The sequence below is a fragment of the Lithobates pipiens genome, unplaced genomic scaffold (genome assembly GCF_037356315.1).
Source record: "Lithobates pipiens isolate NorthernLeopardFrog02 unplaced genomic scaffold, aLitPip1_a1.2 Scaffold_8, whole genome shotgun sequence".
NCBI classification, from domain to species: Eukaryota; Metazoa; Chordata; class Amphibia; order Anura; family Ranidae; genus Lithobates; species Lithobates pipiens.
The window spans coordinates 371,476,698-371,488,949 of NW_027507903.1; the positions used below are offsets into that span (position 1 = coordinate 371,476,698).

The following is a 12,252-nucleotide window of genomic DNA, read 5'->3' on the forward strand; positions in this document are numbered from 1 at the left end:
TACGAGAACTAGCAAATTTGCACCTAAAATTTACCATGCATTTTAAAGTAGCTGTAAACCTGAAAAATTAACAAAGCACACATTGGTATAGTGTTTACTAATCTGAATCCAAAGCACTGGGTCTAGTTCCTCTCTGATCTCTCCTCCCTCTGCTATCTACATGAAATACTGTTATAACGCTGTATGTGTCGGCAGGGGGCAGGAGGCAGAGTTTCTGGCTGTCTGTGCGGGGGCAGGGGGGAGATCTACTGAAGGAGAGGAAGATGAGGGGTTGGGAAGATAACTGTCAGCACCAACACAGATGGCACCAGGTAAGGCTAAAAATACTGCACAGCACAGAGATGACAGGCTGAGACAGCTTGCTCTGGATTCTGTTACATACAGGCTGCCATGGTTGATAATGAATAGATGTCTCTGGGTCTAACAGGTGGTATACTAGTGCTAAGGTGTTACTGGCAGCATGGTGGTGCCAAGGTGTTGCTGGCTGCATGCATGGTGGTGCCCAGATGTTGCTGGCAACATAGTAGTGCCTGGGTTTTGCTGGCAACATGGGAGTGCCCAGGTTTTGCTGGCAACATGGCGGTGCCCAGGTATTGCTGGCAACGTGGCGGTGCCCGGGTTTTGTTTGCAACGTGGCGGTGGCCGGGGTTTGCTGGCAATGAGGCGGTGCCTGGGGTTATCTGGCAACATGGCAGTGCCCGGGGTTTGCTGGCAACATGGCAGTGCCTGAGTTTTGCTGGCAACGTGGATGTGCCCGGGTTTTGCTGGCAACATGGCAGTGCCTGGGTGTTGCTGGCAACATGGTGATGTCCAGGGTTTACTGGCAACATGGTGGTGCCTGGGTTTTGCTTGCAACCTGGTGGTGCCTGGGGTTTGCTGGCAACATGGTGGTGACCGAGGTTTGCTAGAAACATGGTGGTGCTGCAGGTAAGTCCAGGAGAAGTTTGTTCTGGAGGAGCCAGATACTGTTTGCTACATGCACTCTGCTTTGGAGCACCAGTACCCTGCATTCGATCTAAGAGGAAAAGGTGGAGCCTAAAGAGGGAGAGGTGTGGTCTTGATAGGAGGGGTGGGTCATATTTAAATTACGGAGTGCACAAGTTTAGCCAGGCCTAGGGCAGCACAAATCCTAAATACACCACGGAGTATGTGTGATGTCAGATACTTACTCCCTGCTTTCTGCTGCTGAGAGATGTTGTGTAAAATGTGTGTTTTAACCACTTCAATACCGGGCCATAGTCAAATGACGGCCACAGATGGGATCTCCCATCCTGGGTGGACGTCATTTGACTGCCTCAGTATTGCGCCACTCCTGCGGGCCCCCGGGGGCCCGCAGCATGGCGATCGTGGATGAGCTGTGTCCCTCGGACACAGCCCATCCCCGATCTGTGGGATTTTCCTCCCCATCGACCCCCCCCCGATACATGTGACCGGCCGTGTTCAATCACAGCCGGTCACATGTACTGTGCCGTTATAGGGCTCGTGCACGCGCCTAGGGTACGTGCAGAGCTCCAATCGGGGATGCAGCTTATCACCCTGACACAGCCCAACCCCGATCGCAGTAAAGAGCCAATGAAATTGGCTCTTTACCATGTGAACGGCTGTGTCCAATGACAGCCAGTCACAGAATGTAAACAAACCGCGGTAACGAGAACATCTCGTTACCACTCAGTGTACACCGACACACACTGATTACCCCCCCAATAAAGAGGACCTGTCACCACCCATCAAAGTACCTGTCACCACCCATCAAAGTACCTGTCATCACCCATCACAGCCCATCTGAGTACCCGAGTACCTGTCAGCCCATCTGAGTATCCGAGTACCTGTCAGCCCATCTGAGTACCCGAGTACCTGAGTACCTGTCCCAGCCCATCTGAGTACCTGAGTACCTGAGTACCTGTCCCAGCCCATCTGAGTACCTGAGTACCTGTCCCAGCCCATCTGTGTACCCGAGTACCTGAGTATCTGTCAGCCCATCTGAGTACCCGAGTACCTGTCCCAGCCCATCTGAGTACCCAAGTACCTGAGTACCTGTCAGCCCATCCGAGTACCCGATTACCTGTCAGCCCATCTGAGTACCTGAGTACCTGTCACAGCCCATCTGAGTACCTGTCACAGTCCATCTGAATACCTGTTACAGTCCATCTGAGTACCTGAGTACCTGTAACAGCCCATCTGAGTACCTGTCACAGTTCATCTGAGTACCCGAGTACCTGTCACAGTTCATCTGAGTACCCGATTGCCTGTCACCAGCCCGTCAGAGTACCCAAGTGCCTGTCACCAGCCCGTCGGAGTACCCGAGTACCTGTCAACAGCCCGTCGGAGTACCCGAGTACCTATCACTAGCCCATCGGAGTACCCAAATACCTGTCACCAGCCGTCGGAGTACCCGAGTACCTGTCACCAGCCCGTTGGAGTATTCGAGTACCTATTTGCAGCCCATGCCTCATAGAATACACATTGGGATGTTTGCTTTCCAAAATGGGGTAATTTTGTTGGTAATTCCATTGTCCTGGTGCTCCAGGACCTTCAAAAGTGTGATAGGTAGGAACGAAATGAGATGTGTAATTTATGCTCCTAGAATGCCTGAAGATACCACTTCCATGTTGGACCTCTGTATATGGCCGGGCTGTGTAAAAGTCTCACACATGTGGTATCGCAATACTCAGGAGGAGTAGCAGAATGTGTTTTGGGGTGTAATTTTTGCTATATACATGCTATGTGTTAGAAATATCTTATAAATGCACAACTTTGTGTAAAAAAAAAAAGATTTTAATTTTCTTTCCACACTTTCTGAAGACTTGTGTAAAAAAATTAACCGCTCAAAAGACTCATAATGCTTCATAGAATATACTTGGGGGTGTTTGTTTTCCAAAATGGGGTCATTTTGTGTGTAATTCCATTGTCCTGGTGCTCCAGGGCCTTCACAAATGTAATAGGGCGTTAGGAAATTAGAAGTGTCATTTATGCTCCTAGAACACCTGATGGCTCTCCCTGCATGTTGGGCCTTTGTATGTGGACACGCTGTATAAAAGTCACACACATGTGGTATTGTCATACTCAGAATAAATAGCAGAATGTATTTTGTGGTGTAATTTTTGCTATGTACATGCTTTGAGTTAGAAATATCTTATAAACTGACCACTTTGTGTAAAAAAAAATATGTTTTCATTTTCTTTCTACATTTTCCGAAGACTTGTGGAAAATTTCCTAGGGCAATTAGAGGTGTCATTTATGCTCCTAGAACCCCTGATGGTGCTCCCTGCATTTTGGACTTCTCTGTGTGGCCAGCCTGTGTAAAAGTCGCACACATGTGGTATCGCCATACTCAGGAAGAGTTGCAGAATGTATTTTGGGGTGTAATTGGAAGTATGCATATGCTGTGTATGAGAAATAAATTGTTATTATGACAATTTTGTTAAAAAAAAAAAAAAAAACCTTCTTTTTCCCAAGAATTGTGGGAAAAAATTACAACTTCAAAAAACTCACCATGCCTCTTACTAAATACCTTGGGCTGTCTACTTTTCAAAAAGGGGGGGTCATTTGGGGGGTATTTGTACTTTCCTGACATTTCAGAGCCTCAAGAAATGAGATGGTGTGATCAGATGTGATCAATTTCAATGATTTGCACCATAGCTTGTAGACTCTATAACTTTCACAGAGACTAAATAATATCCACTAATTTGGTTTATTTTTACAAAAGAGATGTAGCCATATACATTTTGGCCCAAATGTATTAACAAAAATGACTTATTTGCAAAATTTTATCATAGAAACTAAAAAAAAGTGTTTTTTTTTTTTCAAAATTTTCGCTCTTTTTTCACTTATGCTGCAAAAAAAAAAAAAAAAAACCCTGTGGTGATTAAATACCACCAAAAGAAAGCTCTATTTGTATGAAAAAAATTATAAAAATTTTGTTTGAGTACAGTGTTGCATGACTGAGTAACTGGCATTCAAAGTGTGAGAGCGCTGAAAGCTAAAAATTGGTCTGGTAAGGAAGCTGTATAAATGCCCTGTATTGAAGTGGTTAAAAGACTGCAGAGGACAGAGGTTTGCAGATATATAGGTACAACTTATGTAGGATGATTTGTTTCATCCCTGTATCCTCTGAGGCTTTTTACTTCAGTGGGTATATGTAAAGGTTTACAACCACTTTAAGCAAGTAATCCATGAAATTAAAAGTAATGAATGGTGCATTCTACACTGCACACAGTGGCGGAATTATAGGGGTCGCCAAGCTCGCCATGGCGACCGGGCCCCCTGTACTTCTGCGATAGGAGGGAAGGCTGAGAGGAGCTCACAATCATCAGCCGAACTGAAATCGGCACTGTGCGGCAGCTCCTCACATTAGGCTTAGTGAAAGCAGTGTGTGCTCTTTGTCTCCCCCTAGAGTGCAGTACCCGCCAGGAAGAGGTAAATGTCTGCTGTTTTTTTTTAATAAGCCTATCTACTGTATTTGTGATTGTATGTGTGTGTGTGAGCATGTTTGTATGAGTGAACATGCTTGTATGTGTGTGTGTGAGCATGCTTGTATGAGTGAACATGCTTGTATGTGTGTGTGTGAGCATGCTTGTATGAGTGAACATGCTTGTATGTGTGTGTGTGTGTGAGCATGTTTGTATGAGTGAACATGCTTGTATGTGTGTGTGTGAGCATGCTTGTATGAGTGAACATGCTTTTATGTGTGTGTGTGTGAGCATGCTTGTATGAGTGAACATGCTTGTGTGTGTGTGTGTGTGAGCATGCTCGTATGTGCGTGTGTGTGAGCATGCTCGTATCTGCGTGTGTGTGAGCATGCTTGTATGTATGTGTGTGAGCATGCCTGTATGTGTGTGTGAGCACGCTTGTATGTGTGTGTGAGCATGCTTGTATGTGCATGTGTGTAAGCATGCTTGTGTGTGCGTGAGCATGCTTGTGTGTGTGTGTGTGTGAGCATGCTTGTATGTGTGTGTGTGTGTGTGTGTGAGCATGCTTGTATGTGTGTGTGTGTGTGTGTGAGCATGTATGTGTGTGTGTGTGTGTGTGAGCATGCATGTGTGTGAGCATGCATGTATGTGTGTGTGTGTGTGAGAATGCATGTATGTGTGTGTGAGCATGCATGTATGTGTGTGTGTTCGAGCATGCTTGTATCTGTGTGCGTGAGCATGCTTGTATGTATGAGCATTAATGTATGTGTGCGTGTGTGTGAGCATGCTTGTGTGTGTGCGTGTGAGCATGCTTGTATGTGTGTGTGAGAGCATGCATGTATGTATGTGTGTGTGTGTGTTCATATATGTATGTGTATGTATGCATGTGTGTGTGCATGTGTTTATCAGTGGCGGTGCATCCAAAAGGGTGCACAGGTTCCACCCCCTCTATGACCAATGGATAGATTCATGCATAGCATAGCATGAATCTATCCATGGCCACCGCTGCCACCCTCATATTTAGGTGTCTGGTTCCTTTTGGGGTGCCAGGTGCCTGAATTACAGCGGCGGGGGGTGTTTTTGTAGCGCCTGATTAGAGCCATGGGCTATAATAGGCTTCAAAATAGGTGAACTGCGAGCGCCATGCTTGACGCTCACAGTCTACCCAGCCAGGTGTGTTAGAAAAGTGAATTAATATTCACTTTCCTAACACTGAACCGCCTCTCCACCAATCAGGTGTGCGGGTCTTTTACCCATCACTTGTTTGGCTGAAACGATAGACACAGCTATTGGACGCCCATCAGGAGGAGAGGACGGGAGATGAGGATGGCAGTAGCTGCATGGAGGACCCCGCTCATAGCCGTTACCCGCTGCCCCACCAAGACAGGGTAAGTGGCGGGCAGACAGTGAGCAGGCAGTGGGGATTCACAGTGGCAGCATTTGATGGGCACAGTAGCAGCATTTGATGGGCACAGTAGCAGCATTTGATGGGCACAGTGGCGGCATTTGATGGGCACAGTGGCAGCATTTGATGGGCACAGGGGTGGCATTTGATGGGCACAACGGCAGAGTTTGATGGGCACAGTAGTGACATTTGATGGTACAGTGGTGGCATTAGATGGTACAGTGGTGGCGTTTGATGGGCACAGTGGCTGTAATTGATGTTTTTTAAATCGGTTCCTTTATATGCAGCCACCCACTTGGGACTGGGCCCTGGTGTTCCACCATCGGGCTCGGAGAAAAGAGCCCTGTCCGGAGGTCGGGGGGGGGGGGGGGCCCGCCATGGTTTCCTGCATCGGGGCCCTGAAGGTTCTAGTTACGCCACTGACTGCACATATGTACAGATTAACTGGTGGAGAAAAAAATATTCGATTTTTTGCCCACTTACAAAGAAATGAAGGGTCTATAATGTTTAGCATAGATGTATTTTAAATGATAGACAGAATATCAACTAAAAATCCAGTAAAAAAACACATGATACAAATGTTATAAATTGAGTTGTAGTTCAGTGAGTAAAATAAGTATGTGATCCCCAAGCAAAACATGACTTGGTGGAAAAACCCTTGTTAGAAAGCACAGAGGTAAGACATTTAGGCTGCTTTTACACTGGGGCGGTATTCAGGCGTTACAGCGCTAAAAATAGCGCCTGTGTAACGCCTGAAAAAAACCGGCCCCTTTAACTCCAGTGTGAAAGCCGGAGGGCTTTCACACTGGAGCGATGCGCTGGCAGGACGGTGAAAAAAGTCCTGCTAGCCGCATCTTTGCAGCGGTGAAGGAGCGGTGTATTCACCGCTCCTATACCGCTCCTACCCATTGAAATCAATGGGACACCGCGGCAATACCACCGGCAAAGCGCCGCTGCAGCGGCGCTTTGCGGGCGGGTTTAACCCCTTTTCGGCCGCTAGCGGGGGTTAAAACCACCCCGCTAGCGCCCGCACACCACCGCTAAAACGACGGTAAAGCGCCGCTAAAAATAGCGGCGCTTTACCGCCGACGCTGCTCCCGCCCCAGTGTGAAAGCAGCCTTATTGTAGTTGGTTACCAGGTTTGCGCAATGGTCTACTCTTCTTTACTGATCTTCTCTAAATCCTTAAGGTTTCTTGGCTGTTGCATGGCAACTCAAAATTTCAGCTCCCTTCATAAATTATCTATAGGATTATCGTCTGGACACTGGCTAGGCCACTCCATGACCTTAATGTGCTTCTTCTTGAGCCACTGCTTTGTTGCCTTTGTTGCCTTTGGTGGTATGTTTTGGGTCATTGTCATGCTGGAAGACCCATCCATGACCCATCTTCATTGTTCTGGATAAAGGAAGAATGTTCTCATCCAAGATTTTACAATACATGGTCCCGTCCTTTGGCCTCTCAATCCGGCAAAGTCAGCCTGTACATTTAGCAGAAAAACAGCCCAAAGCATAATTTTTCCACCACCATGGTTGACTACAGGGATGGTGTTCTTAGGGACATAGTCAGCATTTTTCTTCCTCCAAACACAGAGAGTTGAGGTAATGCCACAGAGCTCAATTTTGGTCTCATCTGACCACTGATTTATTTATATGTTCACTGACAAGCTTCAGACGGGCCTGTACATGTGCCTTCTTGGGAGGGTGACCTTGCAGGCACTGCAGGATTTCAATCCCTGGTGGCGTATTGTGTTACCAATGGTTTGTTTGGTGACTGTGGTCCCAACTGCCTTGAGATCATTCAAAAGATTCTCCCATGTAGTTTGGGCTGATCTCTCACTTTTCTCATGAACATCCTTACCCCATGAGGCAAAATCTTGCATGGAGCTCTAAACCGTGGGTGTTTGATTGTTATTTTGTATTTCTTACATTTGCGAATAATCGCTCCAACAGTTGTCTCCTTTTCACCAACCTTCTTGCTGATGGTCTTGTAGCCCATTCCAGCCTTGTGCAGGTCTACAATCGTGTCCCTGACATCCTTTGACAGCTCTTTGGTCTTACCCATGATAGTGATGTTTGAATGGTAGAAAGAGATTCTGTGGACAGGTGTCTTTTATACCCATAACAAGCTGTCGTTAGGAGCACCTTCCTAATTTGACAGGATTAATCTGTGTACCTCAAGAGTACATACTGTAGCCAGTCTGTTGGAGCCAGGATTATTGTTAGTTGGTAGAGAATAGGGATGGGCCAAACGGACCCCTGTTCGGTTCGCACCAGAACGTTCAAACACCACGAAAAGTGCCCATTTTGAAGGCTTATAGGCCAGTAATTGGGCATACAATGGTTATAGGGGTCTGGGTTCTGCCCTGGGGGACATGTATCAATAAAAAAAAAAGGTTTGTGAAAAATGTCATTTTTAACCACTTAAGGACCGCCGTATTGCCAATGTACGTCATCACAATGGCACAGGCAGGCACAAGCACGTACATGTACGTGCCTGCCTTCCAGCGGGTGGGGGGTCCGATCGGACCCCCTCCCGCTGGATACGGCGGTCCGTTTCCCTCCGGGAGCGATCCGTGATGAGGGGATGGCCGTTGGTTTCTGGCCACCCCCTCTCGATCGCTCCTGGCCAATGACGAACTTCCTCCCACTGTGTATTGTTTACACAGGAAGGAGGAAGTGATGTCATTCTCCTCGGGGCGGTCTTTTTGACCGGGCTACGAGGAGAAGACTAAAAGTAAGTGTGCACCAACACTACACTGACATGTAGGCACACACAGGCACACAAACCCCCCCCCCCCCCGATCCCCCCCCGATCGCCCCCGATCCCCCCCCGCCCCCCCAGTCACAGTGTCACTGATTGCATTGATCATTTCTTTACTGATCAATGCATTCAGTGTCAGTTGTAAAAGTAAAAACTGTCAGGGCAGTTAGTGTTAGGTCCAGGGTAGCCCCCTATCACCCCCCAATAAAGATTTAACCCCCTGATTGCCCCTAGAGTTAACCCTTTCACCCCCTTTTGCCAGTGTCACTAAGCGATAATTTTTCTGATCGCTGCATCAGTGTCGCTAGGTAGCTAGTTATTTTTTTAGGTTCACCGCCAGGTTTTTATAGCGCTAGGTACCCCGATATACTACCCAATAATGGTTTTAACATCCTGATTGCCCCTAGTTAACCCTTTCATCCCCTTTTGCCACTGTCACTAAGCGATCATTTTTCTGATCGCTGCATCAGTGTCGCTACTGTCGCTAGGTAGCTAGTTATTTTTTTAGGTTCACCGCCAGGTTTTTATAGCGCTAGGTACCCCGATATACTACCCAATAATGGTTTTAACATCCTGATTGCCCCTAGTTAACCCTTTCACCCCCTTTTGCCAGTGTCACTAAGCGATAATTTTTCTGATCGCTGCATCAGTGTCGCTACTGTCGCTAGGTAGCTAGTTATTTTTTTAGGTTCACCGCCAGGTTTTTATAGCGCTAGGTACCCCGATATACTACCCAATAATGGTTTTAACCCTCTGATTGCCCCTAGTTAACCCTTTCACCAGCGATCAGTATAAGTGTCACTGGTGACGCTGGTTAGCCAGTTAGTTATTTAGGTTCCCCGTCAGGTTTTTATATAGCGCCAGGGACCCCCATATACTACCTAATAAAAATTTGAACCCCCTGATTGCCCCTAGTTAACCCTTTCACCACTGATCACCGTATAAGTGTTACGGGTGACTGGTTAGTTTGCTTTTTATAGCATCAGGGCACCCACCATTTATTACCCAATAAAGGTTTAACCCCCTGATCACCCGGCGGGTGATATCAATTAGGTTTTAGGGTCAGGGTCTGCATCGCCCCAGGCAGCGCTAGGTTAGTGCCAGTACCGCTAACACCCACGCGCAAAGCATACACCTCCCGTAGTGGTATAGAATCTGAACAGATCAATATCTGATCTGATCAGATCTATACTAGCGTCCTCAGCAGTTCAGGGTTCCAAAAAAACGCATTGTTAGCGGGATCAGCCCAGATACCTGCTAGCACCTGCGTTTTGCCCCTCTGCCCAGCCCACCCAAGTGCAGTATCGATCGATCACTGTCACTTACAAAACACTAAACACATAACTGCAGCGATCGCAGAGTCAGGCCTGATCCCTGCGATCGCTAACTGTTTTTTTGGTAGCATTTTATATTTAAATCCGGAAGGCAGTGCTTGGTTTTTGGGGTCCCGTACGTGGCTAGGCTCCCAAAAAGTCCCCCACATGTGGTATCCCCATACTCGGGAGAAGCAGTAGAATTTATTTTGGGGTGTAATTTGACTTATGCCCATAGCATGTGTGAGCAATATATCATTTAGTGACAACTTTGTGCAAAAAAAAAAAAAGTTTGTAATATTCCCGCAACTTTTGGCAAAATATAAAATATTCCATGGACTCAACATGCCTCTCAGTAAATAGCTTGGGGTGTCTACTTTCCAAAATGGGGTAATTTTGGGGGGTTTTGTGCTATTTTGGCATTTTATGGCCTTCGAAACTGTGATAGGTAGTGAGGAGTTAAATCAAAAATTTGCACCCTTAGAAATCCTGAAGGTGGTGATTGGTTTTCGGGGTGCCGTGCGCAACTAGACTCCCAAAAAGCCCCACACAAGTGGTATCCCCATACTCGGGAGAAGTAGCGGAATATAGTTTGGGGTGCAATTCCACATATAACCATGGCATGTGTGAGCAATATATCATTTAGTGACAACTTTTTGTTATTCAATCCCTTAGGACAAAAAAAATAAATATTCAATGGGCTCAATATACCCATCAGCAATTTCCTTGGGGTGTCTACTTTCCAAAATGGGGTCATTTGGGGGGGGTTTGTACTGCCCTGCCATTTTAGCACCTCAAGAAATGAGATAGGCAGTCATAAATTAAAAGCTGTGTAAATTCCAGAAAATGTACTCTAGTTTGTAGACGCTATAACTTTTGCGCAAACCAAAAAATATACGCTTATTGACATTTTTTTTTACTAAAGACATGTGGCTGAATAAATTTTGCCCTCAATGTATGACTAAAATTTAGTTTATTCGATTTTTCTTATAACAAAAAGAAGAAAATATCTTTTTTTTTCAAAATTTTCGCTCTTTTTCCATTTATATCGCAAAAAAAAAAAAATCGCAGAGACAATCAAATACCATCACAAGAAAGCTCTATTTGTGGGAAGAAAAGGACGCAAATTTCGTTTGGGTGCAATATTGCGCAATTACCAGTTAAAGCAGCGCAGTGCGAAATTGGAAAAAGACCTCTGGTCCTTAAGGCGTTTATTGGTCCGGGGCTGAAGTGGTTAAATGAGAAGTGATTTTTTTTGATTTTTAAAGTGAAAGCATAAAAATGAACAATTCCTTCTAATATAGTGCCTGAGGGGGTCGCCTTAGTCTACCTATAAAGTGGCAGATCTGTACCATGTCTAGAATCTCTGCAGCAAAAATTACATCTATAAAGTAAAAAAAAAAAGACATTTTCCCTGCAAGCTGCCTTTACTTTGCTCAGCAATAGCTGGAGAGCGAGTGTGTATAATGAGGCCACGATGTAGTGCACTGGGAATAGGATTAGAGATTTTTTGGATACATTCTGGTGTCACTTTGACTTTGGATAGAAGTAACGGGTGCGTAAAAATTGGTCTTTGGGTGTAGGTGGCACCTTCACACCGTAACCCTATAGAGGTAATCTTGATGAAAGCCAGAATTGGACTTGCTGTTAAAAATTGCAATGATATGCACCTGTCAAACAGGTGCTGAAAAATTGGTCTTTGGGTGTTAATTGTGCCCATGAAACCTATATCAAAATAATTCTTCCAGATGAAATGATTGAATACCTCAAAGCTAGGCAGCCCTAAAGTCCTGCAAAGATTCCACATCCCAAAAAGACTTAACCAGTGACATCAGCATCAGGGGCTTCATAACTGGTAATCCAGGACTGATTAATTTTTATGTAAGTCAAACAGTCCACGGAGACTGTGGACAGACGCACACTGGATGCAGGGCAGCCCAACAACTCAATAGCATACTGGGCAAGTTCTGGCCAGTGGGCTATTATCATGACCCAGTAAGTCAGTGAATCCTCAGCTGGAAAGCTCTCCAATTCTGTTTTGGCCCTGAGGTAATCGTCCACCATGTGATGCAGACGCTGCCGATGGGATGTGGAAGCTGACAGCCCTGGGTGTTGAGGATTAAAAAAATCAGAAATGCCTCACCTAGGCGGACGCCTTCTCCAACGCTCCTCTCTTGACCAACAGAAGACTCAAAACTACGTTTTCTATGACACTGTAACCTACTGGAGTCAGGAAAAACGGTCAATAAAAGATACTATCTTCTGCACTCTCTGTGGGGACGGGATGAGTTCTGAGACCTTCCCCTTATAACGGTGGTCAAGGAGGGTTGCCAACCAGTAATCATCCTTCTCCTTTATGCAGCGT

The 12,252-nt window shown here is 46.0% G+C and overlaps 1 protein-coding gene across 4 annotated transcripts in view; it reads right to left on the reverse strand.

Annotated features, from left to right (window-relative positions):
• The window catches only part of KCNIP1 (potassium voltage-gated channel interacting protein 1), a 568,743-nt gene that overhangs the window by 212,520 nt on the left and 343,971 nt on the right, over positions 1-12,252 (reverse strand). The gene's annotated exons all lie outside the window — the stretch shown is intronic.